We start from the raw sequence: 20,804 nt of genomic DNA, 5'->3' as shown, positions 1-20,804 counted from the left end.
GGGAGAGGGGAGAGAGGAGAGACGGAGGGGAGAGGGGAGAGGGGAGAAGGGAGAGGGGAGAGGAGAGAGGGGAGAGGGGAGAGGGGAGAGGGGAGAGAGGAGAGAGGAGAGGGGAGAGGTGAGAGGGGAGAGGGGAGAGGGGAGGGGAGAGAGAGGAGAGAGGAGAGGAGAGAGGGGAGAGGGGAGAGGGGAGAGGGGAGAGGGGAGGGGAGAGGGGAGAGGGGAGAGAGGAGAGGAGAAGAGGAGAGAGGAGAGAGGAGAGAGGAGAGAGCAGAGAGGAGAGAGTTGGATGCAGTTCTGTACTCCAGTTTGAAACACAAACTTGTACTCCAGGAATCTTTGTCCTTAGTGTTCTAATCTTTATCGGGCTTTTAGAGATGATTAACGTTTTTTGTTTGTTTGTTTGTTTGGTTTTCTTTGATGATTTTTATTTTTATTTTTTATTTTATAAATTAATTTAATTTTACATATCAGCCACAGATTCCCTTGCTCTCCCCCCTCTCGCCCCTACCCCATCTTCCCCCCAGCCCACCCCCCTTTCCCATCTCCTCCAGGGCAAAGACTCCCCTGAGGATTGAGTGCAACCTGGTAGATTCAGTCTAGGCAGGTCCAGTCCCCTCCTCCCAGGCTGAGCCAAGTGTCCCTGTATAAGCCCCAGGTTCCAAACAGCCAGCTCATGCACTGAGGACAGGACCCGGTAACGTTGTTTTTGAATGTGCAAACAGTATGTGGGATTTAAGGATGTATCCAGCATTTGAGACAGATTGCTGCCACCTCTGGTTGCATAGAACAACCACATTTTGGTTGCTAATCAATTTGATTCAATTGCTCTAAGAAGAACAATGCATCTACTCTGTGTTTTTGACATTTGAAGAAAAAGGGATTGTATGGTAGACTCAAGCTCCAGTTCAATCATCCCTAATAACTGTGACGTTCACTTACATAAGTATAATTAAATAACATTGGTATATTCAGTGTCATTGAAACGATCTACAGTGCTTCTTAGAACCCACTATTCCCCAGAGAAGTCCTATGCCCAATCACACATAATCTCCATTTTTTCAGGATTTACTTCCAACTATCTACTGGCAATTCCACTCTACTTTGTGTTCTTTCAGATTTTCCTATTCTTGATATTTCAGGTGAATATAAGCACTTCATGGTTGGCTTCTTCCTAGTAACATGTTTTCAAGGTATTTCTATGTGCCAATAATTGATTTTTTATTGCTTAATAATATTTCTGTGTACAGATATGCTATGGTTATTTATTTAACCCTTGGTTGATGGGTCTTTCCACTTTGAGACAATGATAAGTTACACTTCTGTGAATGTTTATATAATCATTTATTGGAATCAATTTTTGTAGGTATGTACCTAGGCACATGGTAATTCTACATAAAAAGATTTTTCCTTCCCTTTCCAATTTTTAGTTTATTTTTAATAAAAAACTATTTTTATTTATTACTATATTTCTCTCATTATTACAGTCCTATGCACTGTTGTTTTTTACTCTTTTTTCTTTGCACTCTTTACTTTTTTGAGAGGGCTGACCAATCAGCTCTCAATCAAATCACACATGGAGGATTATTTTTAATTATAAATGGTTGGCCTTAGCTTGGCTTGTTTCTTGCCAGCTTTTCTTACTTTAAATTATCCTATCTACCTTTAGCCTCTGGACTTTTACCTTTTTCTATTTCTGTATATCTTTCTTTCTTACTCTGTTGCTGGTTGTGTAGCTGAGTGGCTGGCCCCCTGTGTCATCCTCTCCTTCTTTCTCCCTCTTTCTTTCTTTCCTCCCAGATTTCTCTTTCTATTTATTTTCTCTGCCTGCCTGCCCCTCCTATCCTTTCTCCTGCCTTGTTATTGGCTATTCAGCTCTTTATTAGACCATCAGGTATTTTAGACAAGCACAGTGACACAGCTTCATAGAGTTAAACAAATGCAACATAAAAGAATGCAACACATCTTTGCATCAATAAAACCAATGTTCCATAGCATAAACAAATGTAACACATCTTAAAATAATATTCTACAACAATTCTATTGCAGTTTTCCCTCCCTCCCTTGTCCCCAGTGTCTCCTCCCATCTTCTTTCTCCCTAAGATCCCCATCCCCTCCATCTCCTCTCAAAGAAGAGCAGGTCTTTTAGGGACATCATCCAAACATGGCATAATAATTTGATATGCCACAATAAGATCAAATTCATACCATCACATCTCTGCTGAATGAGGCAACCAAATATGAAGAAAAGGGTCCCATAAATAGGCAAAAGTGTCAGCAACTACCCCTGATCTTACTGTTGGAAGTTCACAACACTGAGAAACTCAGCCATAACATATATGCAGGGAAGTAGTTCAGACCCCTACAGACTCCCTGATCTCTGCCAGTCCCCATGAGTCCCAGTCAATTGATTCTGTAGGATATGTTCTCTTGGTGTCCCTGACTCCTTTGGTTACTCCATTCCTTACTCCTCCTCCACAGGACTCCCAGAGCTCTGCTTAATGTTTGGCTGTGGGACTCTGCATCTGCTCCCATCAGTTGCTAGATAAAGTCTCTCTGGTCTCTTTAATGATGATTCTGCTAGGCTATGGTCCCATAACAATCTGTAAGTAGAACAAACTGTAGTTTGAAGGTTTTGTGGCTGAGTTGGTGTCTCAACCCTCTACTGGAAACCTTTCTAGAAGATGGTCAGTTCAGGCTCAGTGTCCTTCATTACTAGGATTCTTGCTAGGGTTACTCTGGTAGATTCCATGGAGTTTCTATTGCTCTGTTCCCACCTGTTCTCCCCCCCCATGCACCTCCAATCCAGTCATTTCTCCAGTATTTTCTCTCCACTACAGTTGATCTCTCCTGCTCCTAACTACATCTGCCCCAAGTTTACCAGCCAAAATCAAATGCTGGTTTCTTCATCCTGTTGGTGATATTTATGGCATTCACTGTTTGCATATATGTGTGTTACAAAGGGAAGAGACATATAGGAAAAATCACACTGGTTCTGAAATTCTGCTTGTTCTGTTAATGATTGGGACCTGTGTCTAGAGTAGGAGCATGTGGAGTAATCAAAAACCAGAGACCCTACCTGGAGTTGTTGCCACTGATGACCTAGTAACTGTATCTTCTTCAGTTGTCAAAGATGCAATTTTAGATCTGGACAGCATATGAAAGTTTTAATGAAAGTGTTTCTAGCATTGAATATGTAAGTACCTCTTCAAATAATAGTGTAGACATGGGAAGAATAACCTCAGAGAGTATGAAACAAGTACATGCTTCTTTTTATATTTACAATAATGTATAAAACAATTATCATATTTATTTTCCCATATCAACTTCAATCACACTCACTGAACAGAAGCATGAGGAAATTATTTTTAGTCACCAATATTTCAGGAAACTGCACATCTGATCCACTCACATATTTTTTGTAAGTCCTAATTTCCTGTCTAAAATGGATCACAGACACTGATTATGCCCCTGAAGTTCAGATTCTACATGACAAATGGCCACACAGGTGAAGTCAATAGTACTGTCAGTGGATTGTATTTAGGAACAATTGCAGCTGTTACTATTAAACATATAGGTTTTTGAGCTCTGTCAGACAAATTTAATTACTTGTTCATAGTTTATTAAAGTTCCATAGGTGAAGGTATGTTAAGGATTTAAGAACCACAGAAGGTGTGTTAAAACTGATTTAAGGACCAGCAGGCTGGGCATAGCAGTTCATCACTAATCACATCGCTTGAGAGGCTGAGGCCATAAGATCACCTTGAGTTCAAAGCACGCTTAGACAACAAAGTGAGTCCCTTTCTCAAAAACTCAAACAAACAGTTGTGCTGCAAGGGTATGACCTTTGAGAACTTTACATAAGGTATAATTGTAAAGAAGTCCTTCATTACTAAAGAGATTATAAATAGTGTCCATGAAACAAAATACTTCAACAACAGCAAATTCTTCAGGGGGAAGAGATAACAAATAATTTTAGCATACCTGAAAACTTGTGCTGCAGAACATCACACAATGGATATCCTCAGGCTAAAAGAACTGTAAGAAAGAGCTTAGCCTTACCTAGAGTACACAAGATGATGCCCAAGCTCTGATAGAAGATACTGCTCTTTATTCACCATTGACACAGGTTCTAACAAGTCCCATAGTCATCCCCTAAGTCCACATCTCTGCTTCTCTCATATCTCCTTCTAGTCATCCCTGAGCCTAAGAGGCTCTGCATCCCAGAGGATTCCAGTAACTCATTAAAGACTGTAATTACCCAGGACCTCTGTAGGACCAGTTTTACCAGAGTCCTACAGTGGTGACTGATTATCACTTCCAATCACACATTACAACACTTAAGGGATTGTGGACTTGGAGAGAAACTCATGAATGGATGCTCATTTGTTTACTTGTTCATGTGTCTAAAGCCTATTCTTTGTGGAGTGGGGAGGGGGGCCTGAGGAATAGAGTTTGCAAAATAGCTAGGAGTAATCAGAGACCACACTGATGGATAGAAAATACATTAGAGCCGGGTGGTGGTGGCGCACGCCTTTAATCCCAGCACTCGGGAGGCAGAGCCAGGCGGATCTCTGTGAGTTCGAGGCCAGCCTGGTCTCCAAAGCAAGTTCCAGGAAAGGGGCAAAGCTACACAGAGAAACCCTGTCTCGAAAAACCAAAAAAAAAAAAAAAAAAAAAAAAAAAGAAAATACATTAGAGGTCATAATTTACTAAAGAAGCCACAGTGACTTTTAAAAAAATTTTATTTTATAATTAATTTAATTTTACATATCAGTCATGGATTCCTCTGTCATCCATCCTCCAAACCCCCAGCCTTCACCCCCAATCCAACCCCATTCCCACCTCCTCGATGGCAAGGTCTCCCCCTGGGGATTCAGATCAGCCTGGTACATTCAGTTGAAGCAGGTCCAGTCCCCTCCTCCCTATATCAAGGCTGAGCAAAATGTCTCAGCATAGGCCCTAGGTTCCAAAAAGCCAGCTCAAGCACTAAGGACAGGATCTGGTCCCACTGCCTGGCGACCTCCTAAATAGTTCAAGCTAATAAACTGTCTCACTTATCCAGGGGGCCTGATCCAGTTCCATGGGGGCTCCTCAGCTATTGGTTCACAGTTCATGTGTTTCCACTAATTTGGCTATTTGTCCCTGTGCTTTTTCCAATCATGGTCTCTATATCTCTTGCTCATATAATCCCTCCTCTCTCTTGCTAATTGGACTCCTGGAGCTCCACCTGGGACTTGGTCGTGGATCTGCATCTGCTTCCATCAGTTACTGGATGAAAGTTCTATCATGACAGTTAGCGTGTTTGGCCATTTGATCACCAGAGTAGGTCAGCTCAGTCTTTCTATTGACCATTGACAGTAGTCTATTGGGGAGGTATCTCTGTGGATTTCTGGGGACCTCTCTAGCACTTTGCTTCTTCCTATTCCCGTGGGATCTTAATTTATCATGGTATCTCTTTCCTTGTTCTTCCATTCTGTTCCTGATCCAGCTGGGACCTCCCACTCCCCTAAGCTCTCTTTCCCCCAACCCTTGCCCTCCATTACCCCCTTCAAGTCCAGTTTGCTCATGTAGATCTCATCCATTTCTCTGTGCAATCCCTGTGTCTTTCTTAGAGTCCTCTTTACTAGGTAGCCTCCCTGGAGTTGTGAGTTGCAGTCTGGTTATCCTTTGCTTTATATCTAGTATCCACTTATGAATGAGTACATACCATGTTTGTCTTTCTGAGTCTGGGTTACCTCACTCAGGATGATTTTTTTCTAGTTCCATCCATTTGCCTGCAAACCTCATGATGTCATTGTTTTTCTCTGCTGAGTAATACTCCATTGTGTATATGTACCACATTTTGTTAATACATTCTTCAGTTGAGGGGCATCTAGGTTGTTCCAGGTTCTGGCTATTACAAATAATGCTGCTATGAACATAGCTGAACAAGTTCTCTTGTGGTATGATTGAACATTCCTTGGGTATATGCCCAAGAATGCTATAGCTGGATCTTGGGGGAGATTGATTCCCAATTTTCTAAGAAAGCGCCATATTGATTTCCAAACTGGCTGTACAAGTTTGCATTCCCATCAACAGTGGAGGAGTGTTTCTCCTTGCTCCACATCCTCTCCAACATAATCTGTCTTCAGTGTTTTTGATCTTAGCCATTCTGATGGGTGCAAAATGCTATCTCAGAGTCATTTTGATTTGCGTTTCCCTGATGACTAAGGATGTTGAGCAATTCCTTAAAGGTCTTTTGGACTTTTGGGCTTCTTCTGTTGAGAATTCTCTGTTTAGCTCTATAGTCTATTTTTCTTTTTTATTTATTTATTTATTTTGCAATACAGTTCAGTTCTATATATCAACCACCGATTCCCTTGTTCTTCCCCCTCCTGCCCCCTCACCTTCTCCCCAGCCCACACCCTATTCCCACCTCCTCCAGGGCATAGCCTCCCCCAAGGACTGAGATCAACCTGATAGACTCAGTCCAGGCAGGTCCAGTCCCCTCCTCCCAGGCCGAGCCAAGCGCCCTGCATAGACCCCAGGTTTCAAACAGCCAACTCATGCAATGAGCACAGGACTGGGTCCCACTGCCTGGATGCCTCCCAAACAGATCAAACCAATCAACTGTCTCACCCATTCAGAGGGCCTGATCCAATTGGGGACCCCTCAGCCATTGGTTCATAGTTTATGTGTTTCCATTCATTTGGATATTTGTCCCTGTGCTTTATCCAACCTTGGTCTCAACAATTCTCGCTCATATAAACCCGCCTCATTCTCGCTAATTGGACTCCCAGAGCTCCACCCAGGGCTTAGCCATGGATTTCTGCATCCAGATCCCTCAGTCGTTGGATGGGGTTTCTAGCACGACAATTAGGGTGTTTGGCCATCCCATCACCAGAGTAGGTCAGTTTGGGCTGTCTCTCGACCATTGCCTGCAGTCTGTTGTTGGGGTATCTTTGTGGATTTCTGGGGACCTCTCTAGCACTTTGCTTCTTCCTGTTCTCATGTGGTCTTCATTTACCATAGTCTCCTATTCCTTGTTCTCCCTCTCTGTTGTTGATCCAGCTGGGATCTCCCGCTCCCCCAAGCTCTCTTTCCCTCGACCCTCGCCCTTCATTACCCCCACTCATGTCCAGGCTGTTCATGTAGATCTCATCCATTTCTCCATCATTGGGCGATCACCGTGTCTTTCTTTGGGTCCTGTTTTCCAGGTAGCCTCCCTGGTGATGTGAGTAGCAGTCCAGTCATCCTTGTTCCACATCTAGTATCCTCCTATGAGTGAGTACATACCATGTTTGTCTTTCTGAGTCGGGGTTACCTCACTCAGGATGATTTTTTTCTAGATCCATCCATTTGCCTGCAAACCTCATGATGTCATTGTTTTTCTCTGCTGAGTAGTATTCCATTGTGTATATGTACCACATTTTGTTTATCCATTCTTCAGTTGAAGGGCATCTAGGTTGTTTCCAGGTTCTGGCTATTATAAACAATGCTGATATGAACATAGCTGAGCATGTGTCCTTGTGGTAAGATTGAGCATTCCTTGGGTATATGTCCAAGAGTAGTATAGCTGGATCTTGGGGGAGATGGATTCCCAATTTTCTAAGAAAGTGCCATATTGATTTCCAAATTGGTTGTACAAGCTTGCATTCCCACCAGCAGTGGAGGAGAGTTCCCCTAGCTCCACATCCTCTCCAACATAAGGTGTCTTCAGTGTTTTTGATCTTAGCCATTCTGACAGGTGTAAGGTGGTATCTCAGAGTTGTTTTGATTTGCATTTCCCTGATGATTAGGGATGTTGAGCAATTCCTTAAATGTCTTTCAGCCATTTGATTTTCCTCTGTTGAGAATTCTCTGTTTAGTTCTATAGCCCATTTTTCAATTGGACTGTTGGTTATTTTGATGTCTAATTTCTTGAGTTCTTTATATGTTCTGGATATCAGCCCTCTGTCAGATGAGGGGTGGGTGAAGATCTTTTCCCATTCTGTAGGCTGTCGTTTTGTCTTGTTGACCATGTCCTTTGCCCTACAAAAGCTTCTTAGTTTCAAGAGGTCCCATTTGTTAGTTGTTTCTCTCATTGTCTGTGCTACTGGTGTTATATTTAGGAAGTGATCTCCGGGGCCAATGCATTCAAGACTACTTCCTACTTACGCTTCTATCAGGTTCAGAGTAACTGGATTATGTTGAGGTCTTTGATCCATTTGGACTTAAGTTTTGTGCTCGGTAACAGATATGGATCTATTTGCAGTCTTCCACATGTTGACATTCAGTTATGCCAGCACCATTTGTTGAAGATGCTTTCTTTTTTCCATTGTACAGTTTTGGTTGTTTGTCGAAAATTATATGTTCATAGGTGGGCGGATTAATGTCAGGGTCTTCAGTTCGGTTCCATTGGTCCACATGTCTGTTTTTATGCCAGTGTCAAGCTGCTTTTATTACTGTAGCTCTATAGTAGAGCTTGAAGTCAGTGATTGTGATGCCTCCAGAGGTTGTTTTATTGTACAGGATTCTTTTGGCTATCCTGAGTTTTTTGTTTTTCCATATCAAGTTGAGTATTGTTCTTTCCAAGTCTGTGAATAATTGTGTTGGGATTTTGATGGGGATTGCCCTGAATCTGTAGATTGCTTTTGGTAAGTTTGTCATCTTTACTGTGTTAATCCTACCTATCCATGAGTCTTCAATTTCTCTTTTCAGGGACTTAAAGTTCTTGTCATGTAGGACCTTCATTCACTTGCTCAGTTAGAGTTACCCCATGGTATTTTATATCATTTGTGGCTATTGTAAAGGGTGATGTATCTCTGATTTCTTTCTCAGCCCATTTGTCATTTGTATATAGGATGGCTATTGATTTTTTTTAGTTAATCTTGTATCCTGCTATATTGCTGAAGGTGTTTATAAGCTGTATGAGTTCCTTGGTCGAATTTTTGGGGTCACTATCATGTCATCTGCAAATAGTGAAAGCTTGACTTCTTCCTTTCCAATTTGTATTCCCTTGATCTCCTTATGTTGTCTTTTTGTTCTGGCTAGAACTTCAAGTACTATATTGAATAAGTGTGGGGAGAGTGGACAGCCTTGTCTTGCTCCTGATTTTAGTGGAATCGCTTTGAGTTTCTCTCCATTTACTTTGATGTTGGCTGTTGGCTTGCTGTAAATTGCCTTTATTATGTTTAGGTATGTTCCTTATATTCCTGATCTCTCCAAGACCTTTATCATGAAGGGGTGTTGGATTTTGTCAAATGCCTTTTCAGCATCTAGTGAGATGATCATGTGGTTTTTTTCTTTCAGTTTGTTTATATGGTGTATTACATTGACAGATTTTCATATGTTGAACCACCCTTGCATCCCTGGGATGAACCTACTTGATCATGGTGGATATTTTTCTGATGTGTTCTTGGAGTCTGTTTGCCAGTATTTTGTTGAGTATTTTTGCATCAATGTTCATGAGGGAGATTGGTCTGTAGTTCTCTTTCTTTGTTGCATCTTTGTTTGGCTTGGGAATCAGGGTAATTGTAGCCTCATAGAAGGAGTTTGGTAATGTTCCTTCTGTTTCTATTGTGTGGAACAATTGAAAGAGTATTGGTATTAACTCTTCTTTGAAGATCTGGTAGAATTTTGCACTGAAACCATCTGGTGTTGGGCTTTTTTTGGTTGGGAGACTTTTAATGACTGTTTCTATTTCCTTAGGTGTTATTGGACTATTTAAATAGTTTATCTGTTCTTGATTTAACTTAGGTATGTTGTACCTATCCAGAAAATTATCCATTTCTTTTAGATTTTCCAGTTTTGTGGAGTACAGTTTTTTCAAGTATGACCTGATGATTCTCTGGATTTCCTCAATGTTAGTTGTTATATCTCTCTTTTCATTTCTGATTTTGCTAATTTGGATGCTCTCTCTCTGCCTTTTGGTTAGTTTGGTTAAGGGCTTGTCTATCTTGTTGATTTTCTCAAAGAACCAACTCTTTGTTTCATTGATTCTTTGTATTGTTCTCTTTGTTTCTATTTTATTGATCTCAGCTCTCAATTTGATTATTTCCTGGTGTCTATTTCTCCTGGGTGACTTTGCTTCTTCTTGTTCTAGAGCTTTCATGTGTGCTGTTAAGGCACTAGTGTGAGATTTCTCCAACTTCTTTTTTTTTTTTTTTTTTTGGTTTTTCGAGACAGGGTTTCTCTGTGTAGCTTTGCGCCTTTCCTGGAACTCACTTGGTAGTCCAGGCTGGCCTCGAACTCACAGAGATCCACCTGGCTCTGCCTCCCGAGTGCTGGGATTAAAGGCTTGCGCCACCACCGCCCGGCTTTTCTCCAACTTCTTAATGTGGGTATTTAGTGCTATGAATATTTCTCTTAGCACTGCTTTCATAGCATCCCATAAGTTTGGATATGTGGTATATTCATTTTTATTGATCTCTAGGAAGTCTTTAATTTCTTCCTTTATTTCTTCTTTGACCCATTGGTGATTCAGTTGAGCATTATTAAATTTCCATGAGATTGTAGGCTTTCTGTAATTTTTGTTGTTGTTGAAATCTAACTTTAAACCATGTGGTCTGATAGAACACCAGCGGTTATTCCAATTTTTTTTTTGTATCTGTTGAGATTTGCTTTGTGGCCAAGTATGTAGTTGATTTTAGAGAAGGTTCCATGGGGTGCTGAGAAGAATATATATTCTTTTTTGTTAGGATGGAATGTTCTATAGATATCAATTAAGTCCATTTGAGTCATAACATCAGTTATGTCCTTTATTTCTCTGTTAAGTTTCGTTTTGGCAGATCTGTCCAGTGGTGAGAGTGGGGTGTTGAAGTCTCCCACTATTAATGTGTGGGGTTTTATATGTGATTTAAGCTTTAGTAATGCTTCTTTTACATATGTGGGTATCCTTGTGTTTGGGGCACAAATGTTCAGAATTGAAACTTTATCTTGGTGGATCTTTCCTGTCATGAGTATGTACTGTCTTTCTTGATCTCTTTTGATTGATTTTAGTTTGAAGTCTATTTTGATAGATATTAGAATGGCTACACAAGCTTGCTTCTTAAGAACATTTGATTGGAAATACTTTTCCCAGTCTTTTATTCCGAGGTAGTGCCTATCTTTGAAATTGAGGTGTGTTTCTTGTATGCAGCAGAAAGATGGGTCCTGCTTTCATATCCATTCTGTTAGCCTGTGTCTTTTTATAGGTGAATTAAGTCCATTGATATTAAGGGATATTAATGACCAGTGATGGTTAGTTCCTGTTATCTTTTGGTGGTAGTGTGTGTGTACTTCTCTTCTTTGGGGTTTACTGCTGTGGGGTTTTCTATTGCCTGTATTTTAGTGGGTGTATCTGACTTCCTTAGGCTGGAATTGTCCTTCTAGTGCTTTCTGTAGGGCTGGATTTGTGGATAGGTATTGTTTAAATCCGGTTTTGTCTTGGAATGTCTTGTTCACTCCGTCTATGATGATTGAAAGTTTTGATGGTTATATTAGTCTAGGCTGGCATCCATGGTCTCTCAGTGTCTGCATTACATCTGTCCAGGTCCTTCTGGCCTTCAAAGTCTTCATTGAGAAATCGGGTGTTATTCTGATGAATCTGCCTTTATAAGTCACTTGGCCTTTTTCCTTTGCTGCTCTTAATATTCTTTCTTTATTCTGTAGGTTTAGTTGTTTAATTATTATGTGGCAAGGGGACTTTTTTGGGGGGTCTAGTCTGTTTGGTGTTCTATAGGCTTCTTGTATCTTCATAGGCATTTTCTTCTTTAAGTTGGGAAAGTTTTCTTCTATGATCTTGTTGAATATATTTTCTGTGCCTTTGAGTTGGTATTCTTCTCCTTCCTCTATCCCTATTATTCTTAGGTTTGGTCTTTTCACGGTGTCCCAGATTTCTTGGACATTTTGTATTATGACTTTTTTGGCTTTGGTATTTTCTTTGAATGACAAATCCATTTCCTCTATTGTATCCTCTATACCAGAGATCTGCTGTGAGATGTTCTGTATGTTAAATGTGTTGCTCTGATTGGCTAATAAATAAAACACTGATTGGCCAATAGCCAGGTAGGAAATATAGGTGGGACAAGGAGAGAGGAGAATCCTGGGAAGTAGAAGGCTAAGTCAGAGAGATGCTGGCAGGTACCACCATGGAAAGTGAGATATAAGGTACCGGTAAGCCATGAGCCATATAGCAACTTATAGACTAATAGAAATGGGTTAATTTAATATATAAGAACTAGATAACAAGAAGCCTTCTGTGGCCATAGAGTTTGTAAGCAATATAAGTCTGTGTGTGTTTACTTGGTTGGGTCTGAGCAGCTGTGGGACTGGCGGTTGAGAGAGATTTGTCCTGACCATGGGCCAGGCAGGACCAGGAAAACTCTAGCACAGAGATCCTCTCTTCCATCTCTTGTATTCTGCTGGTTATGCTTGCATCTTTGTTTCCTGTTCATTTACTCAGATTTTCTATTTCTAGCATTCCCTCTGTTTGTGTCTTCTTCATTGCTTCTATTTCCCTTTTCAGGTCTTGAACTGTTTCCCTCACCTGTCTCATTGCTTTTTCATGGTTTTCTTTAAGGGATTTATTGCTTTCTTCCACTTTTTATTTGTCTTTTCCTCTATTTCTTTATTGATTTCTTCCCATTTTTTGTTTGACTCTTTCTCAATTACTCTATTGATTTCCTCCACTGTTTTGTTCCTCAATTTCATTTCTCATTTTTTCTTGAAAGGCCTCTAGCATCTTCATGATGCTATTCTTTTTTTTTTTTTTTTTTTTTTTTTGGTTTTTCGAGACAGGGTTTCTCCGTGTAGCTTTGCGCCTTTCCTGGGACTCACTTGGTAGCCCAGGCTGGCCTCGAACTCACAGAGATCCGCCTGGCTCTGCCTCCCGAGTGCTGGGATTAAAGGCGTGCGCCACCACCGCCCGGCGATGATGCTATTCTTAAGGTTGCTTTCTCCTGCTTCTTCTGCCTTGTGATATTCAGGTCTTGCTGTTGGAGGAGGGCTAGGTTCTGGTGATGCTGTATTGCTCTTTATGTTGTTGTATGTACTTCTGCCTTGATGCCTGCCCATCTCCTCCTCTAATAGGTATAAGAGGTGCCTGTGTCTGAGCGAGTTGCTGTTGGTCCACTTGGTGCTTATTGTGTCTGTGTCTCAGGGGGCCCTTCTGGGTCTAATCTTAGCTCTTGGTCTAATTGGAGCAGGCAGCTTCTGTGTCTCAGGGAGCTGCTCTTGGGTCAACCCAAGCTAGTTGATTCTGTGACTCACGGATTCGTTCTTGGTCTTATCAGGGCCCTTGGTCTGGTCAGAGCTGACAGATTCTGTGTTTCAGAAAGCCTCCCTTAGTTCAATGAGAGGTTGCAGATTCTACTTCTCAGAAAGCCACTCTTGATCTTGAGGGCTGGCAGATTCCCTGTCTCCTGAGGCTACTCTTGGTCCAATGACAGCTCTTTGTCCAATGAGAACTCTCTCTCTCTATGCCCAGTGAGAGCTCTCTTTCTCTGGGCTGGATGAGCACTGGGGGTTGGTTTCCAAGCCTCAGGAAGTGGTGGGGGTCTTGGGCAGATGGGCATGGGGGCAGCGTGTGTAGCTTGCAGGTCCACTGTGGGGTCTTGGAGAAGGGGAACCTTCCCAGAAGAGCCCAACCAGCTGGCTGGCAACTGGGGCCACAGTGGCTTTTAAAGACACACAGTTTGGAAATGTTCCCAGGTAGTGAACACCCTGTTAGTATAACTTAGCCTCTTGTAAATCAGGTTTATATGAGAAATAGTCATGATGCTAGGATGGCTCAGACATTTATGACCAGCTTCCTTTATCTGCCAATATGACAAAAGATAAAGTGGCCCAGACCATGTTTAATTCTTACTTTAACTAAGATATAAAAGAAAAACCTAGATTCCCACCCCATTTGGTTGCTCACTTTTCATCCTTACTTCTTAGAAAAATGTTGATGACACTGCATCGCCATCCTCCCAACCATTCTCTGTAGGCTTCACTTCATGTCCAAATGCCATGGCTTATTCCCTGTCAATGGTCCTGAAGCCATAGATAACTTGTAGTTTCTTACTTCTGGACCAGCTCCATGTACATGGCAATGATCAGTTAGGCAAGGTTCTGTACATTGCAGACATTCATCCAGGGAATATGAATTCTTTCTCACTGGTCTTGTATTTATTGGTTGTGAGATATGATAGTAATGTCTATTTTTTGACATGCAAATCTAATTTTGTATAAAGAATCTCACAGAAGTTAAATTATTCCAACAGTAATCTACATTTACAAGACTTTAAGACTCTACTTGACATCTCTTAGATTTTGCAGATACTTCCCACAAAGTACATGAATGAAAAAAAAATCAAGTCACAAAACCCAATAGCTGTCCTGCATACCAATAATCAATTTATGGAGCAGAAAATCAGGAAACAAAATCTCATTTATAACAGCTTCAAAAATTACCTAGGTAGGGAAAGACCTCAAAAATGAAAAAATTTAAACAGTGGAGAAAGAAAGCTGAGGTAACCAACATCTAATTGGATTTAAGTCCAGCTTATTAGGAAGGAATTCATTCCTGGTGTCAGGAGCCATTCCCCGGCGGTGGATGGGTCCTGCAGAGGGGGTAAGGAGTCGGCAGGAGAAGGAAGTGAGCCAGGCTGTGGTGGTCGGGAGGATCTTGCAGCCTGACTGACTAGCAGCCAGAGTTTTTCTTTATTTATACAGAATTTAGTAAGCAGGGATACATTCATGATGTTCGAAAACATAGATCATATCATTTTTGTTTTTGGACATGTGTTTCACTTCCTTTAGCTCATCTTTTAGTCATCATTAATAAACTAGGACAGAACAGAGTTATCATTTCCAATCATTTTCCCTCAAGTTTTGATATAATTAATAAACAGAGTTATCATTCTTACTCATTAACCCCATAACCCAATTTTGAGAATCTAGAGGCATATGACAGCCTGTGCTCAGGCTGGTTGTTTTGGTTTCTTCAAGGACATTAGACCAAAACAAAATCTTCAACCACCCTGGGCATTTTGCCATGTCCCAAGCAGTATATTATTAACTCTTAGTGGTCAGAGTGCCCAGGAAAAAATCCTCAGGCCAAAACTGCTGCAGTTATTATTCAAATTCTGGCATAATACAATCAATGTTCACATTTATATCCTTATAGAATTTGTCTATATGTCTAATCCTGGCATTCTGTTGTTCCTTGGTCATATGACATTATAGTGGCTCTACATGACCTAACTTCTAAGAGAGGGAGGTCCTAACACCTCGTGCTTTCATCATCTTTCCACTCCATACTTTGCTCACCAATATGTCTCTATGTAGGGCAGAGTTGTATGCCACATAATTGTTTGAGTGTACAGTGGGAAGAGGCTTGAATTCTGAACTGTGGCCAACTCCTCTAGCCTATCAGATCTTATTGACCTTTTTGAATTTACTTTGTTTTGAATATCTTGTTCCAGTGTAAGTAGAGGGACAGATGTTTCAAGAATGTCTCATAGCCTCATAAAGAGACCTCTGGCTTCTTCTTTATGTGTCACAACCTCCAAGGCATAAGAAAGACCTCCAGTAGATAAGGTTATCTCCCTCAAAGTATGGAAGGGAAGATAGTATGTCCAGGTCTTTCCTGGATAAGCTTAGAAGCAGCATTCTTGGGAGAAGGCATAAATGATTCATAAGGAATTTTCCATACAAATATTAAAAGTACCCCAAGTATGTAACAGGTGGAGATGAAAACCAAAGGTGGCATGGCAGCCATCATGGGGTTCAGCTTTGCTGGATCTTTGTCAAGCAGCTGTGCTGACTTATGACTTATGCCATTCCATTCAGATATGGCTGTGCCATCCTGGTACTCTAAAACTTAACCGTGTACCCATGACTGGTGAGGTCGTGGATCTTAGAGGAGTCCTATGGCTCTTCTTTCCTAAACTAGTGTAATTTCTAACTACATCAACATACATATTCTTACATCTACAGGTAGATGTAGTTAGGGAGCCTCACCAAGGAATCTTCAAAAAAAAGTAACAGACAGAGACTATTATAGAAATCCATAACTGGTCAAAATGCAGAGAACAACTGACTATGGCACACCCACACCTGATAGATATGTCTACAACCCAACTCCTACCCCTCAGATTCAGGGAACATTGTGGAAGAGTTAGAGGACCAAGACATCTGTCACAAAATAGTGTTTTCCACATATGACAGAGATGCTGCACCTATGGAATCTCAACTGTGTGGCTGCCTAAATAAGGCCAGCCAAATGACAGCAGCAGCTGACATGCTAATGTGAATGGGGGACTATCATAAGGTTCTAACTTTTGGGAAAGCTACAGGCAATTAATGGCTGCTGAGAGGGAGGATCATTCTTTGCCAGGGACGAGCCCCCGATAGGTTGGTTATCCAGTTCACAGTGGTCAACACTGCCCCCCCGCAGTCCTCCACCCCCGTCCACATGTATGAGCAACTCTAAATGGACTCAGAAGACTGTATGGATGTGTATATATACATATATATGTATACTTATCAAAATAATAAAGAAGAGGTCATGAATTTGGGGAAAATGGGAGGACTTATACAGGGAGAAGAAAGGCTAGAAATGATGTAAATATAATATTAATGTATGAAAATGTCACAAAATATTTTAATTAAAATAATAAAACTAAATCTTTTAAAGAGTAAAGTAAAAAAAAGTGAAGTAAGCAAGACTTAGGAAGATAAATATTTCATGTTTTCTCTTAAATTTAAAATTTTTATTTTATTAATTTTTACTATGCATAAGTGCCTGTGTGTGGATGTCCTCAAAGATCAGAGGCACCATATGTCCCTGGAGCTGGAGTTATAGGATTTTTGAACAACTTTTATGTGGATGCTTGGACCAAATCAGGACATCTGCAAGAGAGTACATGGTTTGTGCTGCTGAGCCATCTCTCCAGCCCTAATCTTAGATTATCTATCTATCTGTCTATCTATCTATCCTTCTATCTATCTATCTATCTATCTATCTATCTATCTATCTATCTATCTGTCTATGTCTGTCTCTGTCTGTCTCTCTCTCTGTCTGTCTCTGTCTCTTTCTCTCTCTGTCTCTCTCTCCCTATCTGTTTGATCCTAAACTTTGAAATTTGATAGGAAAGTAAGTTAAACATAGTGTAAGTAAGCACAGGCTAGGACTTTATGAAAAGGACTCCCATAACAAGAAATAATAAGAAACAGGTTATAAGAAATTCAAAAGCTTCTTCGTAACCTTCAGGGTCTACTGAATGGGATAGTCTACTGAATGGGAAAATATTTTCAACTACATATCAAGAATATGTTGAATATCTAGGATATAGAACCTGGGGCTTATGCAGGGATACTTTTCTCAGCCTAGGAGGAGGGCACTGGACCTGCCTGGACTGAATCTACCAGGTTGGGCTGAATCCCCGGAGGAGTCTTTGCCCTGGAGGTGACGAAAATGGAGGGTAGGGTGGGGGAAGGTGGGGGGAGCGGGAGAGGGGAGGACAGGGGAATCCATGGCTGATATGTAAAATTAAATTAAATTATTAAAAAACCTGAAAGTAACCGAGCATTGCAAACATCAAACAATCTAATCAATGACTGGTCAATGAATTGACACAGAACAAATTCTCAACAGAAGAAACACAAAATTAAGAACGAACAGCAGAAAAAGATATTTCTCTGAGTCTGGGCCACTTCACTCAGAACAGTTGTTTCAAACTCTGTGCATTTGCCTACAAGTTACATGATTTCATTTTTCTTTTCTTTTTTAATTTTCTTTTTATTTATTCTTTTTGTCTTTCACATCATGCATCTCTATCCCATTCATTTCCCATCCCTGCATATCTGCTGTCTACCCTTGAAGCCCATCCTCCAATAAAATTTAAGAGAAAAAGGAAAAAGAAAAGAAAAAAAGGGAAAAAAATCTCATCAGGGAAGCTGTAGTGTGACACAGTAAGTCACACAGTAAACCCTTTGGTCCATATATCTTTACTTGTAAACTTTCATTGCAAAGAGTCACTGGTCTGGCTCAATGCCTCTGGTGTCTGCTACATTATCAATGTTGGGTCCTCACTGGGACTCCTCTTGTTATCCTGCAGTTGCCCTCTGTTGTGGAAATCCTGCAGCTTTGGGTCTGCAGGAACTGTCCCTTCATGGGCTCCAGCAGATCACTGATGGGGTGAATGTTGGGGTGGACCAACCCACAACCCTGGTTCTGGGCCTGGGTAGTTAACATGGTTGGTCAGCCCTCCATCTCTCCCTTGTCCTCCCACCAAGGTGAGCTCTCCTGCATTGCCTTGGTGAGTTCACCCTTTGCAGTGATGACCAAGGGGCAGGGCCAGTTCTCCTGCTTTCATGTCCTCAAGGTCAGATCTTCCACACCTACACCTTCAAAGCCAGCTCTCCCACCTGCCTCAGGCATTGAGGGCTCGGGGGCATCTCTCCCCTACCCATGCTGCCACATGACAGATGAGTGACGGGGATAGCTCTGCCATGCTAACAAGATTTAATTTTTCTTAAGAGCTGAATGATATTCCATTATGTAAATGTACCACATTTTCATTATTCACTTATTGATGGACATCTAGCACAGTGATTCTCAACCTGTGGCTTGAGGGGTTGCATATCAATATCATGCATATTAGATATTTACATTGTGATTTATAATAGTAGCAAAATCACAGTTATGAAGTAGTAACAAAAATAATTTTATGGTTGAGATTGTGACAACATGAGGAACTGTATTAAAATGTTATGGAATTAGGAAGGTTGAGAAGCATTGATCTGGGATGTTTCTACTTCCTGGTCATTGTGTGTAGAGCAGCAATGAACATGAATGAGCAGGTGTCTCTGTGGTAGGATATAGAGACCATTGGAAATATGCCCAGGAAATATGCAAATGGGTAATATCTATTATTTTTATTGTTACTTTTTTATATTATTATTTTTATTTTTTTTGCTGCTTACATACATTTATTAATGCCACATTGTAAATAGTACTTAGGTAAGTATACAGTGATGTTCTATGTTCCCATCTAACACAGCTTGTTTAAGTTTAGCCAACAGGATTCATCATGAGTGGACTCAGGGAGCGGTTAATGATGGCCATGGGCAGGTTCAGGACTGGAGCGTTTCAAAGCTTTACTTTTTTTTATCAGTACTCCTGATTTTATAAATGATGAAGGTCATTAACCCCATTCCTACCCAAATTTCCTGGTAAATCTGTGTATATTAGGGTTTTATGGGGACCCAGACATTCTTAGTAAGGCTTTGAAGCATCTCAGCAGACCAAGGCCACAGGCTACAACAGAATTACTAAGATATTTTATTTTTACATTTGTAATTAAATATAATCACATCACTCCTCCTTTCCTTTCCTCCCTCTAATCTATCCCATATCAGCCCTCTCAACGCAATAGCCTTTTCCTCTTTTATTATTGTTACATATCTATCTATCTATCTATCTATCTATCTATCTATCTATCTATCTATCTATCTGTCTGTCTGTCTGTCTGTCTGTCTGTCTGTCTGTCTGTCTCTATCTATCTATCTATCTATCTATCTACCTACCTATCTATCATCTATCTGTCTGTCTGTCTATCTATCTATCTACCATCTAAAATTAAATAAATACAACCTGCTGAGCTCATATTTGTTGTTTGTGTGGATATGGTTTCAGAGCTCACCACTTTGCATTGGAAAACTAATCAGGGCTCATACCAGGGAGAACCTAATTCTCTCTCTCAGCAGTTAATAGCTGCCTGTAGTTCTTTATCTAGGGGTGGGACCCTGTGAGATTTTTTCCCCTTCTGTATTAATATGTCTACTGACAATGTCATTGTGCAGGCCTCATTTAAGTAGACATTTCTAAGAAACATTCACACAGCAGACTTCCTGGTATTCTTTTATTTTGATTTTTAAAATTCTTTTTACGTACCAACCACAGACCGCCCTCTCTTCCCTCCTCCTGCTCCCCAAGCCTTCCCTCAAACAATCCCCCATTCCCTCCTCCAGCAAGGTAAGGCCTCCTGTGGGGAGTCAGCAGAGCCTGGTACATTCAGTTGAGGTAGGTCCAAGTCCCTCCCTCCTGCTTCAAGGCTGTGCAGGGTGTCTCACCATAGGTAGTGGGCTCCAAAAAGCCCACTTATGCACCAGGGATGGATCCTGATCCTACTGCCATGTGGCTCCTTAAGCAGATCAAGTTACACAACTGTCTTGCTTATGCAGAGGGCCTAGTCCAGTCCCATGGAGGCTCCACAGCTGTTGGTCTAAAGTTCATGAGTTCTCACTAGCTTGGTTCGGTTGTCTCTGTAGGTTTCCCCATCATGATCTTGATGCTCCTTGCTCATAGAATCCCTCTTTCCTCTCTTCAACTGAATTCCTGGAGCTTGGCCTGGTGTTTGGCTGTGGATCTCTGCATCTGCTTCCATCAATTGCTGGATGAAGGCTCTATGATGACAGTTAGAATATTCACCAATATGATTACTGGGTAAGCCAGTTGAGGCACCCTCTCCACTATTGTTAGTAGTCTAAGCTGGTGTCATCCTGGTGCATTCCTGGGAACTTCCCTGTGTAGACGAATTTCTAAACAGTCTTATTAAATAAGAAACCCAGAGCCAAATACAGGGGTAAAAACTGTAGAGATCAGAGAAATAGGAATATCCACCAGGTAACCTTAGCTCACCACGCCACTGTAGCTTCCCAAGAGAGCGCTTCTTCCTGTCTAACCTTCTTCCTGTCTAACCTGCACCTTCATTGCCTTGCTGTTCTGCCTTCTCATTGACTCTTAGCCCAGCCACCTCACTTCCTCATCACTGCCTGTCTGTACAGACCTCCAGGTCTCTATTGTTGGT

At 41.2% G+C, this 20,804-nt stretch overlaps 1 pseudogene; it reads right to left on the bottom strand.

The window, feature by feature from the left end:
• Positions 1–19,046: 19,046 nt before the first annotated feature.
• Positions 19,047–19,230, bottom strand: LOC128121410 (ATP synthase subunit ATP5MJ, mitochondrial-like; annotated as a pseudogene).
• Between the last annotated feature and the right edge of the window lie 1,574 nt (positions 19,231–20,804).

This window comes from Peromyscus californicus, unplaced genomic scaffold, assembly GCF_007827085.1.
Source record: "Peromyscus californicus insignis strain IS unplaced genomic scaffold, ASM782708v3 Scaffold_3__1_contigs__length_106647218, whole genome shotgun sequence".
In the NCBI taxonomy this organism is placed as follows: Eukaryota; Metazoa; Chordata; class Mammalia; order Rodentia; family Cricetidae; genus Peromyscus; species Peromyscus californicus.
The sequence above is the reverse complement of the archived record's forward strand: the minus strand, read 5'-3'. Positions and strand labels throughout refer to the sequence as shown.